Raw genomic sequence first — 23,312 nt, 5'->3', positions numbered from 1 at the left:
CTATGTGTATGTTTCAGAGAACTGGACCAAACATCAAGAATGAAAATTTAGCTACCTATTGATGCTGTAGCTTTAGGCTCTGCAAGAACCATTTATCTGCAGCACCCAACTTATCCCGTATTTGACGGATCATGATAGATGTGTGAAGAAGCAAGAGTGTTATGCAGAACAGTTTTCAAGAGGTAATGAATCTCTACCATATAATTCATAAATAACTGGAAGGCTTCTCCTAAGGAAATGTTCGTGCTCTGCACTGTAACATTGACAAGTCCCTCCCTAAGATAAGGTGATAAAGAGAGCTGGTTTTATGAATCTGTTGTATTTCCACAATTTTAACATGGTATAAGTGAGGCCCAAGGCATAAATGGGACTGCGTGCTGTTCTGTATGCGTGCTACAGATCAATAGTAGCCAATCAATAGCCATTTTATTGAAGATGCAAACTGGATCATATCCTAGGGCCAACTCACTGTCAATGAAAACTGTGATACTGGCTTCCTGCACTGTTTATTGATCATGGACTTCTATTTGAGGTGCGATTGAAGTCCCTCAATATCTTAAACTATGAGTTGCAACTGGGAGAACGTGTCCATTCATTAGGACTACACTTTTTGTATTTAGCTCTCATCATTGTAAACAGCTTCATAATGAGAGGAACCTCAGACGAAATGCTTATTTTTTCCTGGCTTCTTTGTAAGCACTAACTATGGACATGTAAACAAGGTAATCTTGCATTTATCCTGCCTACAAGTGCCTCTTTTGACATTCATGCCTGTATTGCCTTTTCAGTGCCACTGAAAAGGCAATACTGGCCACTGAACAGTAATGACGAAAGCATTGTGCGGAAATATGCAAGGTGATCAGGAAATGTAAAATGAGTCATACACCCGACTGTAGCAAACTGCTACAGAGAAAACCCATGCAGGTTTCTCGGAAAGTCTTCACAAACCTACCACATGCTTCAGACTGCTCCTGTGATTCAGATGTCTGCGATAAGACGTAAAAGTAGGTTCTCACGGGCCCATCTATTCTCTAGTTCATGAAGTCTTCATTCCAGAGAGCCTCACCATGCCGTAACACGAACCCCCGTATTCATAAATGCATCTTAACTTGAAGCCCATGCTTGACTCGATTTAAATGACGCCTGTCGTGAACACACCAAAAGTAACGCAATGAGCATCTTGGGCGCGTTCACACCATGCGTCATTTATATCAAGTCAAGCATGAGCTTCAATATGTATTGTTGAATACGGCGGTAAGACTTGATAAAGGTCGCTATTAATTATTTGTCCAATGTTTCAGTTTTCGCATCAAGAATATCTAGCTTTTTCTGAATGCTACGAATTTTTGCTTCATTCTCCTTTTCACCACATGTGCTTCATGGCAATCTCTTTCATCTTTCCATCCCTTCTCCTTTCCCATGCTGTTGGCCAACGTGCAGGTGTCATCTATGCGCTAGACAGTTACGATGTGATCAGCAGGCTTTGGATTTCTCTGTCAACCAATTTCTCTCTTTGCTTTTGTGATCAAGTCTGCCTGACCCTTAGATTACTGTATACAATGAAAACAAAGCCTTTTTTTTTCATGAAATGGGCAAGCACTTGCATCTCTTGCAAAGGATCTTCCAGTAAAGTTTTTCGTTCCTGCAATCACACTGAACATGCACGTCCATCATAATTTTTATGTATCTAAAACGCACCGCCAGAAAGAGTAACAAAAAGCAGCTATATTTTCAGATAACACTTGTGGCTAAGAAAGCAAACCAAGACCAATTATGGATGGTCTCCATTTTTTTTTTTCAACATGCAAGGAGCATTGTGCACACACCTCTCAAGCATAAAGGCAGCACGTATGAGCCATGATGCCTCAATGGCTCCCATGTCTGATCACCCAAAAGAAGGCAGGCCAAACATAAAATTTGTTTTTTGGAAATTCCGTTTATTATAGCTAAAATTTTATCTTGAAAACACAAAAAGTAGTCTTCATTTCAAGACTGTGCAACCTCTGGCTGTATTTTGCAGAGCATGAAAACATGAAAATATACTAAATTGAAATGGCAACAGCAAAGAAACACTGGCTTCCATCTTCTGGAATGCAGAAGAGAGTGACACTGTACATGGTAATCCAAAGTATGGACCCAACTTGGTCGTAGCATACATGCTCTGTGCTGATGTAACTTTAATTAGAACTGAAGTGTGGCATCCACTACTCGCCTGTGTCGTCAACGGCCATTTCATGTTGCCACACATTCTTTATCCGCTACCTGAAAAGATTACATTACACCATGAAGATGACAAAGCTCACATGCATTAAAGGAAAATTGGTTGGCTATCTTGTCTCCCATACAACTCTGCCAAATACCTGCAATTAGTGTAAGTATGCTAGTTCCTTGCACTGTTTCCCATAACATCTTTGTTGAAGGTACTGGGTAACAATATCTCAATCACTTCACAAACTGTGGAGATTATTGTTAATTTTTAAAGCGAACAGCTTTATTTGCCTCTCGACAGCACATGGCATAATTTGTTTAATGTAAAAGGTTGAAGCAATTCATCGGCATGTGCTTCACCATGTGCCTTGCAAAGATTCCTCATTAACAAATATACTGTTTCGAGAGTTTTCATTTCAGTTTGCTGACGCAATGAAAAGAGACAGGAGGGAAGCTATGAAGCTGCTTGTCTCTCCACACCAAAAGCCAGCACCTACAGACTCTGCTAAAGATGTACTTCTCAAAATCTGGCTACTCCTTGACCAATCTGTGCAAAAATGTTAAATACGTGAGTCAGAAGTTATGTCAACCAGGCTGCTGCCACTCAAAGGGCAAAGCTCCTTGAAACAGCAAAGCTCAAAAAAGAAGGAAAGAAGAGCACCTGTGAATGTTTCATGCTTTATAATGTAGAATAAAGATTTCACCAAAGCCAGGAATGCCACGCATCAGTGCCAGCGGGAACATCGTCTTGAGAATGGCTCCTTGATTTGGATTACATATTTCAACTAACAATTCTGCTGTATTGATTTACAGGTTGTATTTATGAAATCAGCAGCAATTCTGCTCGTACAGTTTGAGAAATACGCCAAAATTGATGCATGGTTCTTTCACATAAGAATTTGAAGGATAAATTCTAGGAAGCGTTACAAAGGCAGAAACAGTGTTCGAAGGTGTCAGAATGAGGGCCATGAAATGAGGTCCTTGACTAACCGAACAGTGCCGCTGCTGCAGACATTTTAAGCATGAAATGCTTTTAGCTCCTGTTGTCAGCCACCTTCAATGAACCAAAAGCCAGAGCCATTATCCTGGCACTCAAACCAGCTCATCCGGGCAAACAGTCAAGACTGCAATACATATGCTAGTTACTTCCCAAACATGTTACAAAAAATATTGCTTCTGAGTTCTAAATATTTGCTCACAATATCACTCAAGCTGTAACTTTTAGTACGCTGAAGTTTTATTTGTCACTTCTAATAGCGACGTTCAGAGGCAGATACAAGGCACTGTACACTTGATTGTCATTTTTTGGCACTGAGACACAGTTGCTTGTGCTCTTTTCAATGCCAGCAGTCCGCGAGGTCCACGGCACATATGGTGGACCGAGACGAGACTTGCAATGGGGTTCTGTCTTTGACAGGAAACTTGCTTCCATATGGACCAGTGTACAGTTGCGTGATGCAGTGGGGTGGGGTGTGCCATTGCGAATGTGCGCTACACCCATTTTAAGATTGTGGCTAGTACCACCTACAATCAATCTGCTTCGTCGGCAGCCATTTCATGCTTACATCTACTCTCGATTACAGGAGAGCCAGTATTTTTTAGTGTCACCAGAACAGCCTGAAAATGCTCATACAAAATTCTCCAAAGAGTGCAAGCGCTTCCGAGCTTTTTTAGTCTGTACATTCCAGCTATCTGAAATGAATCCAAGAAAGTAGTGGATGTTAAGGATATGATCATAGAGCTATGGCATATTACTTCGAGGTAGATGAAGTGGTACACGAAGGTGTCCTGTGTATTCTATTTCAGTGATAACATCATAGTGAACTGTTGGATAGTGTTCAGGAGAGATGCCGTGCCAGTGCATCAAGTGCAATCAAAACGTGGCTTTGCTGTTGTTCAAAGCAGATATTGCATTCGCCCTACAGTAGAAAGGAAACGAAGCAACACCTTCAAGAAGGCAGTCCCCAAACAGCGAAAAAAAAAAAAAGGTTGGAGGACACTTAAGCTGCGCCTTTAAGAGTGGAACACGATAGCATTAAAAGAGCCCTGGCTGCTTCTCACGCTTCCGGGCAGCTGCAGCTTATGCTTCTGTAATGTTTCCCTGGAAATGCTGGTGGCAAACGCTATGCACGAAGGCGAGCTTTCTGGGGCGTGCCACTCCTAAGACAGACCTGAAATGGCAGCTGGGAAAGGGGTTTGTGTTTGAGTTTCCGCGCAACAGAATTATGTTTTCTCGCATATTCAAATTACAATCCAACGCTATCATGTCTCAAAGTTGTGTGCAAGTCACACTTTATGAATTTTTGACACATCCTACTTTAAGAATTTTAATTAGTTCAGTAACGCCTATATGCCCCGTGGAGGGCCTGTATCAATCGGGATGCATGGTTCGGGATTAATTTTCTCATATGGAAAAGGTCGCCAACACCACTGCTGGATTTTCAGCAACACGGGGCCCTGAACGCTATGGCTGGTAATACTATTGTGAATCAGTTCCAGGCCAACAGCACATGTGCCACGCACAAAAAAAAAAAAAAGCAGATGCACGTGGGCACTTCCCGAACATTTTTTTACAGTAAAGGCAGAGGAAAAACCTTCGCTGCTAAGGCATCAGATGAGTAATGTGTAAAACACGCAATATAAAGCTTAATTGTACACCCGACAACGACTACATTGTAACGTAGATTGGAGACAGAGTCTTGTAAAATATACGCTTCTCTTTAATGGCGGGCCAGAACAAGAGCGTGCAGCTTACGCACTTCATCCGTTTTTAGTGGCACCGACCTTTGCGCGCGCCGTCCTGCGGTGCGGGAGCCCCACATCTTTGTGTCAATTGCCTCCCATGAGAAGAGCGACCGTCTCGGTTGCGTCAAAAAGTTCTTTCAGCTACATAAGAAATGGAGCTCCTCAGGTGCATCTCAGCATTCAGGTATGCGCATAGTATGGTTTCATGCGCACTACACGAACAGCTTCAGCGGGAAGACGACGACGGAGTGAACTGAGGTCAGAACTGCAGGGGACCACTTCGTAGGTCACGTCACTGAGGCGGCGTGTAACCTTGTAGGGACCAAAATACCGGCGGATCAACTTTTCTGAGAGTCCACAGTGGCGGACGGGCGATCAGACCCACACGCAGCCGCCGGTATTGTAATTGATGTCGCGTCGACCCTGGTTGTATCGAAGGGTGGCGGTATGCTGTTGGCTCCGGATACGATGCCAAGCAAGCTGGCGTGCCTCTTCGGCTCTTTGTACGAACTCTTCTACGTGTTCGCTGGTCGGGCTATTATCAGCCATAGGTAGCATGGCGTCAAGTGTTGACCTGACGTGGCGCCCATATACAAGTTGGAACAGCGTAAACTGTGTAGTCTCCTGTACAGCAGCGTTATACCCGAAATTCACATAGGGTAAGATCGCGTCCCACATCTTGTGCTCTCGTCGACATACGTGGAGAGCATATCAGCCAGTGTTCTGTTCAGACGTTCCATTAATCCATTGGTTTGAGGGTGATATGCAGTGTTCTTGCGGTGAGAGCTATGCATCAGCTGGAGAACATCCTGCATAAGTTCCACTGTAAATGCTGTACCGCGGTCAGTGATGAAAACAGACGGTGCACCATGTCGTAGGACGATGTGGCGTGCAAAGAACTTGGCCACTTCATATAAAATTACTTGCGAAATAGCTTCGGTTTCGGCGTACCAGGTTAAGTAATCGGTAGCGACGACTATCCATGTGTTGCGCGAAGAGGTCACTGGGAATGGCCCAAGTAGATCCATTCCTATTTGTTGGAACGGTGCTTGAGGAAGGTCCACAGTATGGAGAAAGCCAGTCGGTTTAACAGGTGCTTTCTTGCGGCGCTGACAATCATGGCAGGTCTTCATGTACCGTTGCACAGAAGAATAAAGCCGGGGCCAGTAATACTTCTGTCGTATCCTTGCCTAAAGTCTTGGCGAATCCCAGGTGTCCCGCGCATGGCTCATGATGGCAGGCTCGCAAGATGTCGTGGCGTTGCGCCGATGGCACAACAAGGAAGTACGTATTGGGGCCGCTTCCGCCATTTTTCCTGTAAAGGACGTTGTTGTGCAAGTAGTATGATGATAAGCCGCGCATGAGCAAGCAGGGTAAAACACCTTCAACTCCTTGGAGGTGTTCGATCCGCGGCAGCAGCTCAGCGTCAGTGCGCTGGTGCTCAGCCGTCTTTATGGCGTCGATAACTAATGCGGCGACAAATGGCAAGTCATGGTCAGGGTCCAATGAGGTCGTAGGGAGTGGTGCACAGGACAAACAGTCAGCGTCACTGTGCTTCCTGCCATATCGGTAGACAACTGTAATATCATACTCTTGTAAGCGAAGGCTCCAATGGGCTAGTTTGCCTGAAGGATCCTTGAGGTTGGCAAGCCAGCACAGGGCGTGGTTGATCGCTGACAGCGTTAAAGGGTCTACCGTACAAGTAGGGTCGGAATTTACCAATTGCCCACACAACCGCTAAGCATTCTTTTTCATGTGGTTGAGTAGTTTTTCTCAGCCTTGGTGAGACTGCGGCTTGCATAAGCAACGGGGCGTTCCGCACCAGCTTGCCACTGCACAAGCGCCGAGACTCGCATTGCTGGCATCAGAATGGATTTCAGTGTCAGCGTCTTCGTTGAAATGAGCAAGTATCGGGGCCTCTTGCAAACGCTTGCGCAATTCATTGAACGACTGCTGCTGCTCGTCCGCCCAAATGAAAGGCGCATCATCGCACGTAAGCCCTGTCAGAGGCTCAGCAATTCTTGAGAAGCCCTTGACGAAGCGCCCATAATATGCGCACAAACTAAGGAAGCGTTGGACAGCCTTCTTGCCTGTGGGTGGTGAAAACTCGGCGACGGCAGCTAACTTGTCGGGGTCTGGTCGGACGCCTTGAGGACCAACGACATGGCCAAAAAATTTGAGCTCTTGGAACCCGAAGTAGCATTTTTCAGGCTTGATGGTGAGGCCGGCAGTATGGATCGCAGTGAGGACACCCTCGAGTAATGCGAAATGTTCGTCAAACGTGCTCGAGAACACAATGACATCGTCCAAGTATACGAGGCAGGTTTGCCATTTCAGTTCAGCAAGCACGGTATCCATCGTCCGCTGAAAGGTGGCAGGTGCGGAACAGTAACCGACAGGGAGAACTTTGAACTCATAAAGCCCATCAGGTGCCACAACTGCTGTTTTTTCACGACCCTGTTCATCAACTTCGATTTGCCAATATCCTGATTTAAGATCCAACGAAGAAAAAAACTTGGCATGTTGTAGACTATCCAATGCATCGTCAATGCGTGGCAATGAATAAACATCACGCTTGGTGACACGGTTCAACTTTCTGTAATCTCCACAGAAGCATAGTGTGTTGTCTTTCTTTCTAACACTACAGGGGAGGCCCACGGGCTGGTGGATGGCTGGATCACGTCGTCTTGGAGCATCTCTTTCACCTGATGCTTGATCGCTTCCCTTTCCACTGGAGACCCTCTGTAAGGATGCTGACGGACAGGACGTGCAGACTCGTCGGTAATAATGCGGTGCTTTGTGATGGACTTGCGCCGCACTTTGGATGACGTTGAAAAACAGTCCACAAATTCATTCGCGAGACTCAGTAGACGGTCTTTCTGATGGCCTGGCAGAGCGGCGTTAACGTGAATCCGTTCTTTTAGGCTGGGGAACCCAGATTGCTGAGACGATGCGGTTTCCAATGTGGCAATGTCAGTAACATTAGTGATTTCGTGAAGAAATGAGCTCAGTTCAGCCATGTCGTTCCTCGCGGTACATGCCGATACTCGTTGCTAAAGTTTGTTAGCAAAACAACTGAACATTTGTTTTGCACCTGAAGAAACCCTCTGGCTATACAAATGTGGTGCTCAAGAAGCAGGGGCATGTTTGCCTCAGCAATTCTTTCGGCGGCATCCTCCATGTCGCATTGGACAAGGGTAAGCACGCTGCTCTTGGGTGGCAACATGATGTGATCGTCAGTTACGCGAAGCGTGATGTCACGGTCATTGTCATTACTGTTCACTATGGCTTGCGTAGTAGTGAAGCTGACTCTTAGACTCTTGCAGGTCGATAATGGCACCGTCTGCCTGAAGGAAATCCATGCCAAGTATAAGGTCCTTTGAACATTCAGGAAGATTGACGAAGTCGCCGATGTATGTGAAGCCCCGAATGTTGACTCGTGCCGTGCACCGGACCATTGGAGTTATGAGATGCCCTCCTACAGTACGAATCTGAGTTTCGGTCCATTGCGTTGAAACTTCGTTCAGTATACGCGCGAGATTCTGGCTCATAACAGACGTGTCCGCACCCGTGTCGATTAACGCCATGACCTCGCGGTCATCTGTGGTAACTGGTACGTCGCAGGATACTGACACGGAACTACATTGCCTTCTCTGCGTCTAAATTACGTCGTATAGCGGTCGTTGCAGTGGAGGATCTTCAGCGTTCGCAACATCAGCGACCTCACCTCCGCAGGTCGCTGGACTCAGTTTTCCCGGGAGGCTGGGCTGAGTGAGTGACGTCTTGTTGCTCTCAGCTTGAATAGGGGCTGGAAGACCTGTTTCGGGCGGATGACGGTGACCGGGGTTCACGGAATCATGGGGCAAACGAGGTCCAGGCATCCGCGAGGTATGCTTCAATCTACAGGGCGCATTCAGTGAAAATTGACGGAGCCCAGCTCGTTGGTAGGGACACGCTCTGTAGAGGTGATCGGCTTCACCGCAATGAAAACACAAGGGCCTCCGGTCTGCGGAGCGCCACACGTCGCTCTTGCAAGGTGGGTGTGTTTCAGCCATGAATGGCGTGCAACGAGGCGAGTGGCTTGTTCAACAGCGCGCACACCAAGAAGGTTCAGGACGTCGCTCACCTCGCGAAAAATCAGGGACAACGAACTTTGTGCAGCTTCCGTATACGACATGCGAGGTTGTGGCTTCCGTACCTTGTGCTGTGGTGTCTCACTTCGCTCTGGGACTTGGACTGCCTGCCTGATTTCCTCCCGGACGACCTCAGCCAGAGCAGGTCGCTGTACTGATGCTGGAGAAACCTGAAGCTTTTGAAGCTCTTCCCGAACGATAAGCCTAATGAGCTCCCACAAGGCATTGATATTGTCCAGGGATATAGCGAGAGTCACGCGATAGGGTCGACACGTCGCGGTTCTGCCTTGTTCGCCGCTGCAGTGCCTTTTCCATCGATACGGCTTCCGCGAGAAACTCTGCAACAATATTTGGTGGGTTGCGTATTAGGGCACCGAATAACTCTTGCTCGACACTGCGCATCAAATTCCTTTGCTTCTTTTCTTCCGGCATGGACGGATCCGTGCGTCGGAAAAGTCGGCACATATCTTTGAGAAACATTGCGATGCTTTCGTTCGGCCTCTGTACTCTCGCCTGAATTGCAGATTCAGCTCGCTCCTTGCAATCGAGGCTGGCGTATGTGCCGATTAGCTGCCGTCGGAATTCGTCCCATGTCGATAGGGCCCTGCCTCACGGTTCTCAAACTAGGTCCGTGCATAGTCCTTGAGGGCAAAGTAGGCGTTGCGTAGCTTGCGCTCTGTAGTCCAGCCGTTGAATTCTGCGACACGCTCAAAGTGATCGAGCCAGTCCTCTACATCCTCAAAGGTGTCCCCATGGAAGGACGTGGGGATTCGCGGCTGGTTCAGGACGACCTCGGTCGGGGCGGTCGAGAAAGAAGGTGGAACCAACGTATTCATCCATCCGACTTGACTGCGTAGAGGCTCGTGCTCAGGCGGCAGTCCTTGAAGTCGGCAGCTTTCCGTACCTGCACAGGAGTCAGCTCGACCGGACTTTGTACTGGGCTTGTAGACGGTGTTCGATCTGGGAGTGGTAGCACGTACCCCACACCTTCACCAGAAAAATTTAACGTAGATTGGAGACGGAGTCTTGCAAAATGTATGCTTCTCTTTAATAGCGGGGCAGAACAAGAGCGTGCAACTTACGCACTTCATCATCTTTCGTGGCGCCGACCTTTGCGCGCGCTGTTCTACAATGCAGGAGCCCCACACCTTTGTGTCAATATGCACAAATTGCACGCAGAATTGACGTCGACTTGGGGTGAAGGTCGCTTTCCGAGTTCTGCCTGGTGTTGTCTACAGGCAACAAACGCATTGGTGAAGAAGCTTACACCAACATTTTTCGTTGTCCTTCACTGTCTTTAGTCTCTGTGTATTTTCTACATATCCACCAAACCTAAATGTTTTCCTTAGGGTTTTTCATGTTTCATCCCTAACAGTTAGTGCCCATTACAGTGCATGCCCATGTTAGTGCCCATGTTTGCATGCTTTTTTCTTCTACGCAAAGCACTTAAAGAAGAGCCATCCTGTCAGCCACCTAGGTCTACTCCTTTTGCTCAACTACATTTTTTAGCCCAATGATGAGAAAGAGTTCTCTAGCATACCTGAAGGTCATGAAGAAGTAGAACAGTATTACCGGCTGCGTGAGATATTTGAAGACATACTAATGATTTTTTTTTTTCAGACAAGATTCGAAACATGAGTTCCAAATTTATTAGCTTTCTTTTACCATTTTTTATAAGGCTATTGAGTAAAACCATCTTCATCCTCAATTACTGACTGAATTCATCTTTGATAGCAGCAACATTGTATCATATAGCGTGTGTTGATGTTGGGCAGTGCTTCCACAATAACAGCCTTTAGGGAGTTTTTATCTATGTGTAGCTGTTCGTTATTCTCCTTCCCAGTAACCCCCACCATACATAGTGGCATGCAGATTGAAGTATTTGGAATTAGGGATGCTACATCGAGGTTGATGTGGCTTCAGAAATTTACCACCGGACACTCGTGAGCCATGAAGATGTTGTGGAAGCAAATAAATTATATAGGGTGGTGCCTAATGACATTGTGCCCAAAAAGCTTTACTATGTCACCTGGGGCTGCTTGGCTAAGGCCATAATTGGCTTTTGAGGGTTCTCACTCGTATCACCCCCTACCTCCTGGAGGAACTCAACCACTTGAATGGCACCTTGCCACAGGCATCAGTTATTTCTTTTTGTCACATGATAATTAGACACGATTTCTCGTCTCACCCTGAAAACAATGTGGTTCATGATATTTCGAGAAGGTGGTGACCTCCAAGTTACAGTGGTCAGTGTGTAAGGCGACTAGCACAACATAAAGTTCCATCTCGTGCATCAGGCAGAATGCTGCTATTTCCAAATAAATTTGCTAAATAGGTCACAGAGGTGATGGTGAAGCTGAAGTCGAGTGCTTAGACAGATTGAGAATGTTAATGGTTGTGCAGATTCAAAGCCGCATCCTCAAATACTTTGCGCAGCTTGCATGACAATGTTGAAACTGGAGCCTGTGTCCTGTGCACTAATATTTCACTGTTTTGTATGGCTACCTTTATAGAAGACGAAAGCCAAACTTCTCCAGGTTTAAGACTGGTTTTACGACAGCTATGACAGAGCCAACTCCTTGGTGCACGTTTATGGTAGTGGTGACGAAGCCATCAGGAGCACTCCACACTTTTATGGATTACACAAAAACTGAACAAGCAAGCCCTATGAGCATCATATCCAATTCCTGCAGTAGAGCATACCCTTCAGATACTACGAGTCACAGCTTGGTGTATGAAAAATTGATGCCCAAATTCAGGGTTTTGGCAAATCCCTGAGAAATTACAGGAAGTTCTTGACCACCTATACAGCACCGTTCCGTTGGTTTCGCTATAACTGCTCATGCGATTTGGTATCTGGTGTGCCCCAGATCAAACACAATGGTATATGAATGATATTCATCCAGAACTTATATGTGTTGCTTGCCATATGGTCGAGGTTATCAGTTGGTGCTCAACTAAACAGCAACACAACGAACTCTGCAGTACATTTGAGGGCACCCACTGTGCAAGAGCTGCCATCCACAAAGAGAAATGTAAGTTTGGCATCGCAGTAATATCCTACTTGGGGCACATGAACGAAAACAAGCTCAAAGCCGTCACAGACATGCCAAGACCATCCTCCAGAACTACTGCTGCTAATGGGCATGACCACCTATCTAGGTTCATTTGCTCCTAACATGACAAACACTACAGCCATTGTCCAGCATGCTGTTTTCAAAGCATGGTTTGTCTGGAACCCACACAGGTTCCAGAATTCTCAAAATGGAAAGAAATACTTTCTTCAGATCCAGTGCTCCTCAAAATGAGAGACCAGCTGCTAATCACAGCTGATGCTTTGTGCTGTGGTCTAGTTGCAGTGCTCAGCCAAAAGCAAGACGATGGGCAACATGTTACTAGATACGTGTTTTGTTTTTTTTATTTACTCATACTGTTGGCCTGTCGGCCGTTACCGGGTGGGTCAAAGCAGCACTTCAACAATTAGTACAATACATGGTATTGAAATAATACATATAGAACAAAAATAAAACAAGTAAATAGCAGTATTTCGGCAATTAGTACAGTACATGAAGGCAGTACATGAATAGTGTTTTAATAGGTGAACATAAGTGAACAAAGAATATAGATAAGCGAAATATTCCACAGATACTCCTATTGATATGATTATAAATGCAGTGTTAATAAACGAGGTCATACACCCCCTCCCTCCAAAAAAAAAAGAGAAAAAGCACGTATACGTGCGTGAATCGTTCAATGTTGCTTTAAGTTTTTCTCAAATTCTTCCGCATTGATGCTTTCTCGCGTGGACACCGGTAATTCATTTCATTCTTTAATGGTTCTTGGAAAGAAGGAAAATGCGTAAGTGTTAATGTGCATCTGAGGTATTTGAAAAGTATTATATTTGCTTTTCCGTAGTGTTCTACCTTGTCGTGCTATCAAATATTGTTCGCTGTTGATGTTGAATGCGTTTTTAGTGAGAAGAAAAAAGAATTTTAACCTAGCTATGTGCCTGCGTTCCGCGAGCGTAGGCAAGTTCAGCAAACCGAGCATTTCGGAGACTGAATCTGCGCGAGCATAACGCGATAGAATAAACCTTGCTGCTCGTCGAACTCTTTCCAGTCTCTCAATTAACCCCGACTGATAAGGGTCCCAGATTATGCTGGCCTATTCTAACGTGGGTCGAACGTACGTTAAATAAGCTGTTAGTTTTACTGACTGTGAGGCTAACTGCAATTTTCGTCGCAAGAACCAAAGCTTCTTTTCCGCAGTTTGGCATATTTTTGTAACATGGTTCGACCAGCTTAAGTTTGCGGATATATGTATGCCTGAGTATTTGAGCACGTCAACTGAGGAAAGCGCCGAAGAATTCACTGTGTAATTAAAATCAAAAATATGATGTATTTTATTCGTCATGCACAATACAACAGTTTTACTCTCATTTATTTTCATTTTCCATTTGTCACACCATTCTTCTATAGCCCTAAGAACGTCACTGAGTAATGTCTGATCTTCTGTGCTGTTAATTTCTTTGTATAGTAAGCAATCATTGGCAAAAAGTCGCACCGTGATACCTTCGTCAATTGCAGAGGAAATGTCATTAATATAAACTAAAAATAGTACAGGACCTAACACAGACCCTTGTGGGACACCAGACGTTACGTTCAACGGCTTTGATTTAATGTGTTCCACTTCTACGTATTGGGTTCTGCCCCGGAGGTACGCGCTTATCCATTTTACTATTTTCGCGTTTATTCCCATATAAGTCAATTTCACAATCAATTCTGCATGTGCCACTCTGTCGAATGCTTTCGACAGATCAAGACAGATGGCATCTATCTGTTTCTTATTGTTTAATGTGCTGGCAAAGTCATGGATTGTTTCAAGAAGCTGTGTTGTTGTGGAAAGGCGCTGTCGGAATCCGTGTTGTTTGGGAAAAAATGAGTTCGCATTTTCGATGTACGTGTAAATTGACTTCGCTACAACATGTTCTAGGAGCTTGCAGCAAACGCAGGTCAACGATATCGGACGATAATTTTCAATGATCTGTTTATCTCCAGATTTGTGCACAGGTATAACCTTTGCCGTAAGCCAGTCATCAGGGACTCGGCCTTCCGCAAGTGACGTGTCAAACACGTTGGCAGGCTAGTTGGTTAGAATCCATGGTAGAGTGTATAAGCGCGACTGGACGAGGACGAAGAAAGAAACAGATACACAGACACAGCACTTCACTTTCAACTATAGATTTTATTTTCGCACGCATCGATAAATGTATACCGTGCGAGCGGAAACAAACGTAACAGCAAAAAAAGAACATTGAGTGGTACATTTCGTTGAGTGGTACATTTCACATAATCTCAGAAGAATAGTGGCGAAATCGGGAGTGGACGTGGTTTTCTCTGCCCCTGAGCGTCTACAGAAGCTGTGCAAACAGGTTAACACAGAAAATAACAAAAGGCACTCATGTTCTACCCAACATCGCAAACAATTTGTAACCTGTACTCATAACGTTGTCTATGCCATCCCACTTTCATGCGGAAGTACGTACATTGGTCAAACCGGCAGATGCATCAACGAGAGATTAAAGGAGCATCAATACAACGTCACTAAGGTAATCTCGGGCCATTTGGGTATTCACTGCCGAGATTGTTCCTGCAAGCCCATGTTTGAAAGCACTTCCGTTCTGTATAAGGCTCATAGCAGGATGACGAGGGAGATTGTAGAGGCCTAAGAGATAGCAAAATTAGAGCAAAAGTGCGTAAGCAAGCCTTCGGTGTCACTATCGGAAAAGGAGATACGATTCCTTGGTCTGTCTTTGTGACGATTGTAGTACATGTCTTTTCTTTTTTTCCATTGTCTTGCACACGTGTCCGGTTCAACGAAATGTACCACTCAATGTTCTTTTTTTTGCTGTCACGTTTGTTTCCGCTTGCACGGTATATATTTATCGACGCGTGCGAAAATAAAATCTATAGTTGAAAGTGAAGCGCTGTGTCTGTGTATCTGTTTCTTTCTTCGTCCTCGTCCAGTCGCGCTTATACACTCTACCATGGTTACTAGATACGCCTCAAGATATTTAGCAGAGACAGAATGCCTGGCTATGCCCAGATATAGAAAGAAGTGCTTTCTTTCTTGCAAGCTCCAGATAAATTCTATAAATGGGGCAACAATCTGTTTCCCAATTTATAAGTGTGCACATGATTGATACATTATGAGGCATGATGTACATCTTAGGCAAAGACTTTCCCGCAGCTGATACACTGTGAAGTTCTCATGTGAAGGAGAATAACAGGCACCACAAGGGCCTACCAAGATTGAAGGCTATGCATGCTGCCTCTCCCCACCTTCTTTACAAGAACTGAAGAAAGAACAAGTGCTAGATTAATGCTGCTGCCAACTTTGCATTTTCACTCGAAAGAGCTGGACAAGGTGTTGCAAACTCTGAAAGAATTCTGGCTTTACAAGGACAATGTAGTCCAAGACATGTTGATATTTTGGCAATAAAACCATCGCGCCCAAGAAGCTACAGGAGCTTACCCACCCAGCACTTCTCACTTGAAGGCCACTTTGGAATCAATAAATGCCTAGCAAGACGTCAAAGTACTGCATCATAAATACATACAAACAGCAAATGTCTTCAAGTCATGTCGTACATGCTAGCACCACAGGGCTAAGAGAAGGGTGACACTCCTGCAATTAGGATTCTGAGAAAAGCTGTTACAGAAGTTCACTATGGACATATTTTCTATTGGAGGGGTGTGGTGGCTCATCGTCACAAAATACTAGTAAGGGTTTCCTGAGCTAGTACTGGCTAGTTTGACAGGACCTGTGGTTGCGACTTAATGCCTCTTTGTTTTCACAAGGCGTGCAATAGTGTAGTGGTCGTGAACCGCAACAAACTGTAGCTTGCAAAAGGGCGCAGCTCGCTGTTTGCACAATTCATAAGAATTCCAACAAATGGCGTGCAGTCCACGCTACCAACAGCGCAATGGTCTCACAGAAGCCACCGTAAACTTATCCAAGAACTCCCTTGAGGCGTCAGGTGATGCCTACAAGACACACGATTATAGACTGAGCCTTCTGAAAAATAGCTCCTCGCTAGTGCAAATGCTTACGAGCCAAAGGCTTAGGACTACACTTCCAGCTACTGCAGACAGCTTCTTTCCACAACTCCCGGACCGGAGGGAAATGTAAGTGCATGAGCAAAAGTGCTGGCAGAAACAGAAAACTTACTCTGATGTTGGGCATGGCATACAAGATCTACCCAATTTGTATCCAGACATTAATGTCCGAGTAGTTGACCTGGAAAATGCAGGCACACTTCAGCAGCCAGGAGATAAGCCCAGGTGATAGTGGATAGACACGGACAAAAAGACCAGTCATCTCAAACAGGACACAACGAGTGCCACTGCCTCTGGCTGCATAATCTAGGATTCGATGAAAGTTCGGCTGGTCAGGCATGGAAACGAAAAAAAAAAAAAACATGATCTAAGAAATAATAGTCACACGACTATTATTTGCCGAGCATGCGCAGGAACATAGTCACAAGATTGACTGAGACAATGCCACTGTTGTTGCCAAAGAAAAGAACATGTCATCCCGGCGGCTGCTAGAATCGCTAATCGTTCAATTGACGTCAGCTACGATGAACCAGACACCAGGGACTATGCCTGCCATTTACGCATGTTCATTACGTCACATGCTGGCTACATAGGTGACGACGATTTCCTGTCCAACTCAGTGAACGAGGAACCCGTGTGTAGTTCCGAAACGTCGGGTTATACATGAGACTTGGTCAGTGACCGTGAACCCCCCTTCATGCCTCTGGCTAGGGGAGAAGAACACAAGCAGCCACACGACTGTAGCAAAGAGGTTCCGTTTTGTAGAGATCCTGGACATCAACACCATAGAAGTGGACAATGCATAACATCAGCTAAGCAGTAAGCAACATGACCCTTTCTATACAGGGAAGGATGTGCTACAAAGATGCTCGTACTACTGTAACACTAATGTGCATGCTTGTAGAAAATGATCACAATAAAAAACTCACCTCTTGCCTTGTGCTCAATGTTGAGGCTACCATTCTGAATCACAATTACTTTATCCCACCTAGCTAACAGTTTGTCAAATCTCAACGAGGTTTTAATAGGAATCTTGTCTCCACTACCCGAAACGCCAGTCTGTGTAGTAGTGTTACACAGTGTTGGGTTCAAATCTGCCATAATCATGAATCCGAATGAACTTGCCCACATTTCAGTTATTCTGCAAAAGTATTTGGGATCACTTCGTTGCTTCTACATGCACTGAGGCAATCACAGCTGTGAAACACATTTAGGTCGTACTGAAGATGTAAAAGACCATGTAACATATGTGCTGAAAGGAGCAATGACAACTTACGACATTGACAGATGCCATTCAGATGAGCGTTGCTGTGTCAGTCGAAATTGCTGCTTTGACAATAGCTAAACTTGAGACAGAATACCATGAGGCAAAGTGAAAAGAGAACAAAGGTGCATTTTTCAGCTACATCACCTCATTGCTCCAATGCCCATGCATTTGATAATTCATTCATACAATGCGACGGCCTAGGCAAAGCCACGTTTGGATGACCCAATGTCTGCTTTTAAACATCACAAAATTCCACTTTTTCACGCACTAACGAACAACTGGCAGGTTTGAAGATTTACGAGTGTCAAGAAATATTGAATCTGTCATTCATGTGTTTACACTTTGTCTCATTATCTTCGTATTATCAAGTGTATGCTTGAAAGCGCAGACACTACTGCTGGCTTGCTAGCTAAACGCACTTTCAAGTGGCAGCTGGTGATAGAAATCTTCGAGCATTTGTCTATAAAAACGCTCGCGTAGATTTCGCGGTATGCTCAAGCGCTTTCAGTGCTACGCACTGCGTGACACCTGCCTGTCAGGCCGAGCAGGAGAGCGCCAAGGGACGAAACACCAAATTGTTCATTTGGCACTGTAAATACGTATGTCTCTATTATAGTGTGCCTGTATATACACTTCGACGACGGCAATGATGCCACCGCTTGCAACAGTCGGCCAATTTAAAGAACGTGTCGCAGCGTTCGCTTTCCATGTGTACAATCTAACACGGCGAGTCTCTTTTTTCATGCGGAAGCAGCCTTCTGGATCTAAAAACATTGATATCGCGAGCGCAACAGAACAAACGGGCGGTAGTGCGCATGAGTTTAAAATCGTAGTCCATAAAATATGGGCTATAAATAACGGCTGAAACACGTTACAGATGGGTGTCAATTTAAAGCGTGCAGTGCATTTAAAGCGTACTTTCAGCGAGAACTTCAGGCGGCGTGAAAAATGATGCCTAAGCATGCATAAATTACACAAAAAAATTATGTACGTCCCAGATGAGTTGAAAGTGGTCGCGAACAGCTACCTTACCTGTCTATGTGAAAGACAGGTGCAGCCTCTGAGCTTCTATACGATCCCTATTCGGTATTGTATTGGGTACAAGAAAGAGTTATTACGCGGAAATATAAGGAACAGCTGGGGATAACCAAAAAAAGCTGAGATGTACCATTGAAGCTCCCATGCTACGCACACATCCAATTGACAGGAAGCCGCCATGGCACATTTTGACTACCGGAAATAGGTGGCGCTTACAGCCTTAGAATTAGAGTTGCATTAAAGAATGTTGAAACAGTTTTTCGTTTAAAATATTCTACGTGATGCTTACTTTCATTGCCAGTTTTTGTTTTCGTCCCTTGTCCAGAGAATCGCCAACAAAAAGAACAATTTACAAACTGTTTATTATCACGAATAGCAGCGAGAACCGAAATCGAAACCAGGGCGACGCGCTCGTTGCGGGTACAATTTTAATAACCTTGATCAATGCCTCGATGATAGTGCGCCGAAACCAGCACATGCGTACAAAGGCGATGGATGCTACATTCATGAGAACAATATCTCGACATCGGTCAATGCTGCATAACATAAGCTTGCAGCTGTAGTTTTCCCACATTTCTTACACATGGTACGCTTCGGTTCTTTTCGGATTTACTCTGCGACACATTTCAAACTGTGCCACTACGCACATGCCAACATTTCGTCACAATTTCTTCAAAGCGGCATTTAGTTCATCGAGTACACCGACAAAACATGCGTGGAAACGCTTTCGAGCACTTGTCTCAGCACTTGTCTCAGCAATCCCCGCCGCCCTCCGCCCCCCCCCTTTTTTTTTCTATACCGCCGCTATTAATGCACGTATGAGTTAACCTCCACACACAAATCACTCGTGGCGTGTCCCTTATTCACTCCGAATTAAAAGTCGGTGCTGTAAACTTACGTACGTACAGTGCTATACATCGCGGCTATAGTCGCGTCGCAATCCCGTGTTTCTCTAGGTTGAACGCCCGTTCAATACCTATGCAGAATCCAACAATCGGTTTGCTCTGGCGCAGTTAGAAGACGATCGTCGTCGTGCTCTTTGCACACCACAAACGCGCCACGCACACACACACAACTAGATTGCGCAAAACGCGCTGTTCCACCTTGCATCGCTTCGTTCGTGGTCGTGCTGCTTGGGCACGCCAAAACGCGATGTTCCACCTTCGTTCGTGGTCGTGCTATTTGTGCATACACATTCGTCACACGCGCATCTAAATTGCTCTTTGCACACACCAAGCGCATCACACAAACACAACTTCAATTGCCGTAAAACGCGCTGTTCCACCTTGTATCGCTTCGTTCGTGGTCGTGCTGCTTGCGTGCACGCACAATGAACTGCCTACCCTGCTACTCCGGCGAGTTGGCACAAACATTACTACCATAATACTACCGCGCACTATCTGCGCTATGGTATATTTCTATGGGCCCCCCGCGCGCGCGCATGGGGACTAGGGCGTTTCAGGAGCTAGGTGCGTTTTTTACACGACACCTAGGGACCTACGCTCCCCTAGGGCGAAAAGTTACCTAGATATATAGTTCCCGTTGGTGCCGCGGGGGCGGCGCTGCAGTCGACCGGCTGCACAGGCGAGCGAATGTAAATGCGCAGCCCGGGCCAGTTGAAGAAGGTTTGGCGGAAGTCGCGTGGTGGTTTTGTTCGCCAAGAAGCACTGGGACTGGTGTGCCAAACATCGACGTTGCCATAGTGACCGCGCTCCTGAAGCTCTCGCTGCTGCTCTTGCCCTCTGAAAAGTGAGATAAGATTTTTCGGCCCGTGTCTTTCTCGCAGCACATTCTGTTCGCTACACAAGATGACATTGGAGTGCGGTGTGTATGCTTGACAGTTGTTTTGGGCCTGTGAGTGTGAGTGTCGGCCAGCAAGAGAGACACTCCAATCACAGCGCGTGTCTTCGTCGTCTTCATCAGCGCACCACAGAAAGCACAGGAGTGTGTCCACTTCACTAAATCTGTTACAGAAGTTTCGTATAGGCTTTCTTCTGACGTGCGTGAGCAGCATACACTTTCGGCGGCTCGTAGCAATGCAAGTTCAAAGCTCGCGCCTGCCTGATCCGCCGGCGAGCTGAGTGGAGGCGCAAAGGGAGATGGCACACCAACATGGCTGCTGTGACATAGTTACTATCGCAGAGTCCTAGTAGCTGTGTCACAGCAAATGCATCAGCACCAACTAGCGCAAATTTCTGCGTTAATTGCTCTGCTTTCCAGTACAATGGGCCCTTTCCAAACGTCCGTTCGACTCCAGAATCTACCCGGTACCCTTCGTCCACCTTCTAGCGCTCTGTCCTTTCCCACCTTCTTTCCTCAGCAGTGTCCTGGGTGAAGGCGGTGGCCACAGCGCGCGTTCATTTTCATCCGTCTCGGCGGGCTGCGGCGCGAGATGCATGCGTGGACGTCACAAGGACAGGGAGCCCGCGCTGCACATCGCCGTCCGGCCTTGTGCTGTCCGCGAGCGGCTGTTTTGTTTGACGCCCGCGGCGGCGGTGGGGCTCGCGCCACACACCCTTCCTCTCCTCCGCCGAGGTGTGTCCTTGTGGGGAAACGAGAAAGCGGTTAAGAAAGGAAGCGTGTGCTGGCGCGCGCCGTTATTACGCCAGAGGTGGCGCCGACTTGTTCGTGGGCCCAGCGCGGCGAGCTAGAGCACCGAACCGTGAGCATGCATGCGCATGCTGATCGAGCGCTTTCCATTTCGGCATAGGAGACCTAATTCGTGAACGCGCCTGGTCCTCCTTTAGTTGAGTATCACCTGATGCGGGTACTTATGATGCCCCGTAATACCCAACGTGCGATATATGGTACGCTGTTTTGATACCTCAAAATTCCGATTTGGGCTCCGGAAGCTTAACACGTTGCCTATGATATGGCAGCGATTTTTATACGCTGTAGCAAGTGTTTCGTAGTGGATATTTCAGGAAGCCTTTCAGGAAACGTATAAGTAATTACCTTACTTATTAATTTATGACGGAATGAGGATTGACTTGATTCCTGTATATGTGCTCTGCATGACCACAAGAAAGGCGAACAAGCTTTTGTCATTTTTCTTAATGTAGAACTACGTGCGTGTTTCGGCAATACAGGGATGTTATTTATTTCTGTCTTGTATGATTTAATAACCAATTGAAGAGGAGCACTATCACTATAGCCATTGCCAACAAACGGCGACAAAGAAAGAAAAAGAAAGAAAGGAGACGTCATCATGCTAATTGGCATAAACTGACCCAGCCCCCTCAAGCTAACCTCGTCTAACGAAAGCTAAACCTAACCCACGTAATTACTAACATAGAAACCTAATCATCCTGACGTCATGAGCGTAATTGACATAAGTAATGACGTCACGAAGCTTAGCGTAACCGCCTGCCTGTCCGGTGCGACCGCCGCCTTCATAGCAACAGCGCCTGCGCGGTCGTTTTGTAACAGTGTTTGTCCCCGCGGTCTGCCGGCCCCTATAAGAGGTGTGACGCATGACTTGTTTCCGCTGTGCCTGCTTCTTCTACGGAGGACGCGGGAGGTCTGCTGCGAAGAGACCCTCCTCCTCCTGCCCTCTCACTCCGCTCGCCTTGCACTCTACACTCTTGACGTTGTGTGCATCGCTCCTCCGTGGCCGCTGTCCGCGCCCACGCGCTCGCGGCAATTAGAAGACCTTGCCGTGCTCATTGTTCACGAGGCCGCCGCCGATTTAGATCGCCGTCGCTCTCTGGACCTTCTTTTTTCCAACTCGATGGTGGGCGCACGGTCGCAAGGCGTCCCGCTGAGACGTCCACGAAACGAAGGACTCGTGCAAGTGCACTTGGATGGATGTAATCGTGCTTCTCGCGGTAGACGTCCTAGACCTGCTTTCTTTTTTTTCTTGTACACAAGTCGGGACTATAGCGCTCGTCTTGTTCTTGCTTTTGTGGGCGATCTGTTCGCGCTTGTATGAATATGAAGCAACAATTATCCCGACCTGAACGTTGAATATTGTGGTGATTACGACATTGGGACAGCGTGGAATCAGATATTCTTGTGGAAATTTGATATGTGACATTCAAAGGCTTCGAGTGCAAGAATAGACGGCGGGAAGGCGAGCGGTATTTATCCGACCTACGAATGAATCGGAAAAAAAAAGGGAAAAAAAGGAGTAGTCAGGAATAATGAGATGTACTAGCCACATCCAAAAGGCCCACCCGCTTCTTCCCATATGCACGTTGATACAAGCGAGCACTGCATAACGAGCTTATGTAAGATGTGTTGGTACCGCATTACGATGCCGCAGATAACGTTCACTGAGTGATGCAAACGTTTCTCGTCGATGATCCGATCATCACGCGAGGGAGCTGGTTGCACACGCGAATGCATGTGCATTTTCACTCTCGAGCACGCCGTTCTACTGCTTGCAATACCAGTGTAGCGATGCCCTTTCTGTTCGCGATTCGTCAGTGGTCAGAGCGACGCTCCGCCCGCGTTGTCAATAAGACTGGCCGGCCGCGAACTGTGCATAAGAGTGGCATAGACGTGAGTGGACGGCATCGTAGTGGGGATGACGCGCAATGTAGCGCTTCTAATTGCCTCGTCGCACATGCACATAGCGTGCTCCCATTATTCCGTCACTGCGACAAGAACTGCCGTTTGTAGTGTTGTGGACATCCGGTCCGCAACCAAATGTCGTGCGTTCGAAACCTACCGCGAAATCGAACGTGCGTAAATATATGCAATAATTTGTGATCGCAAACTTGGAGGCGCCAGCCTCCGTGCACGATCTGTATGTAAATGGCTACCGCGCTTAACGCAAATGGAGTTAATTGCAGCCCAGCT

The 23,312-nt window shown here is 46.3% G+C and overlaps 1 protein-coding gene and 1 long non-coding RNA gene across 2 annotated transcripts in view; one reads left to right on the top strand and one right to left on the bottom strand.

The window, feature by feature from the left end:
- Window positions 1-23,312, top strand: part of RhoGEF3 (Rho guanine nucleotide exchange factor 3) — a 435,033-nt gene that overhangs the window by 96,759 nt on the left and 314,962 nt on the right. The gene's annotated exons all lie outside the window — the stretch shown is intronic.
- Window positions 1,917-17,114, bottom strand: LOC126540057 (uncharacterized). The gene is made up of 2 exons (XR_008614589.1): window positions 16,317-17,114; window positions 1,917-2,262 (listed from the first exon to the last, which is right to left on the bottom strand). It is a non-coding gene; the product is annotated as an uncharacterized lncRNA (long non-coding RNA).

This window comes from Dermacentor andersoni, chromosome 2 (genome assembly GCF_023375885.2).
Source record: "Dermacentor andersoni chromosome 2, qqDerAnde1_hic_scaffold, whole genome shotgun sequence".
NCBI classification, from domain to species: Eukaryota; Metazoa; Arthropoda; class Arachnida; order Ixodida; family Ixodidae; genus Dermacentor; species Dermacentor andersoni.
Note: the sequence above shows the minus strand (reverse complement) of the source record. Positions and strands in the feature narration are given on the sequence as shown.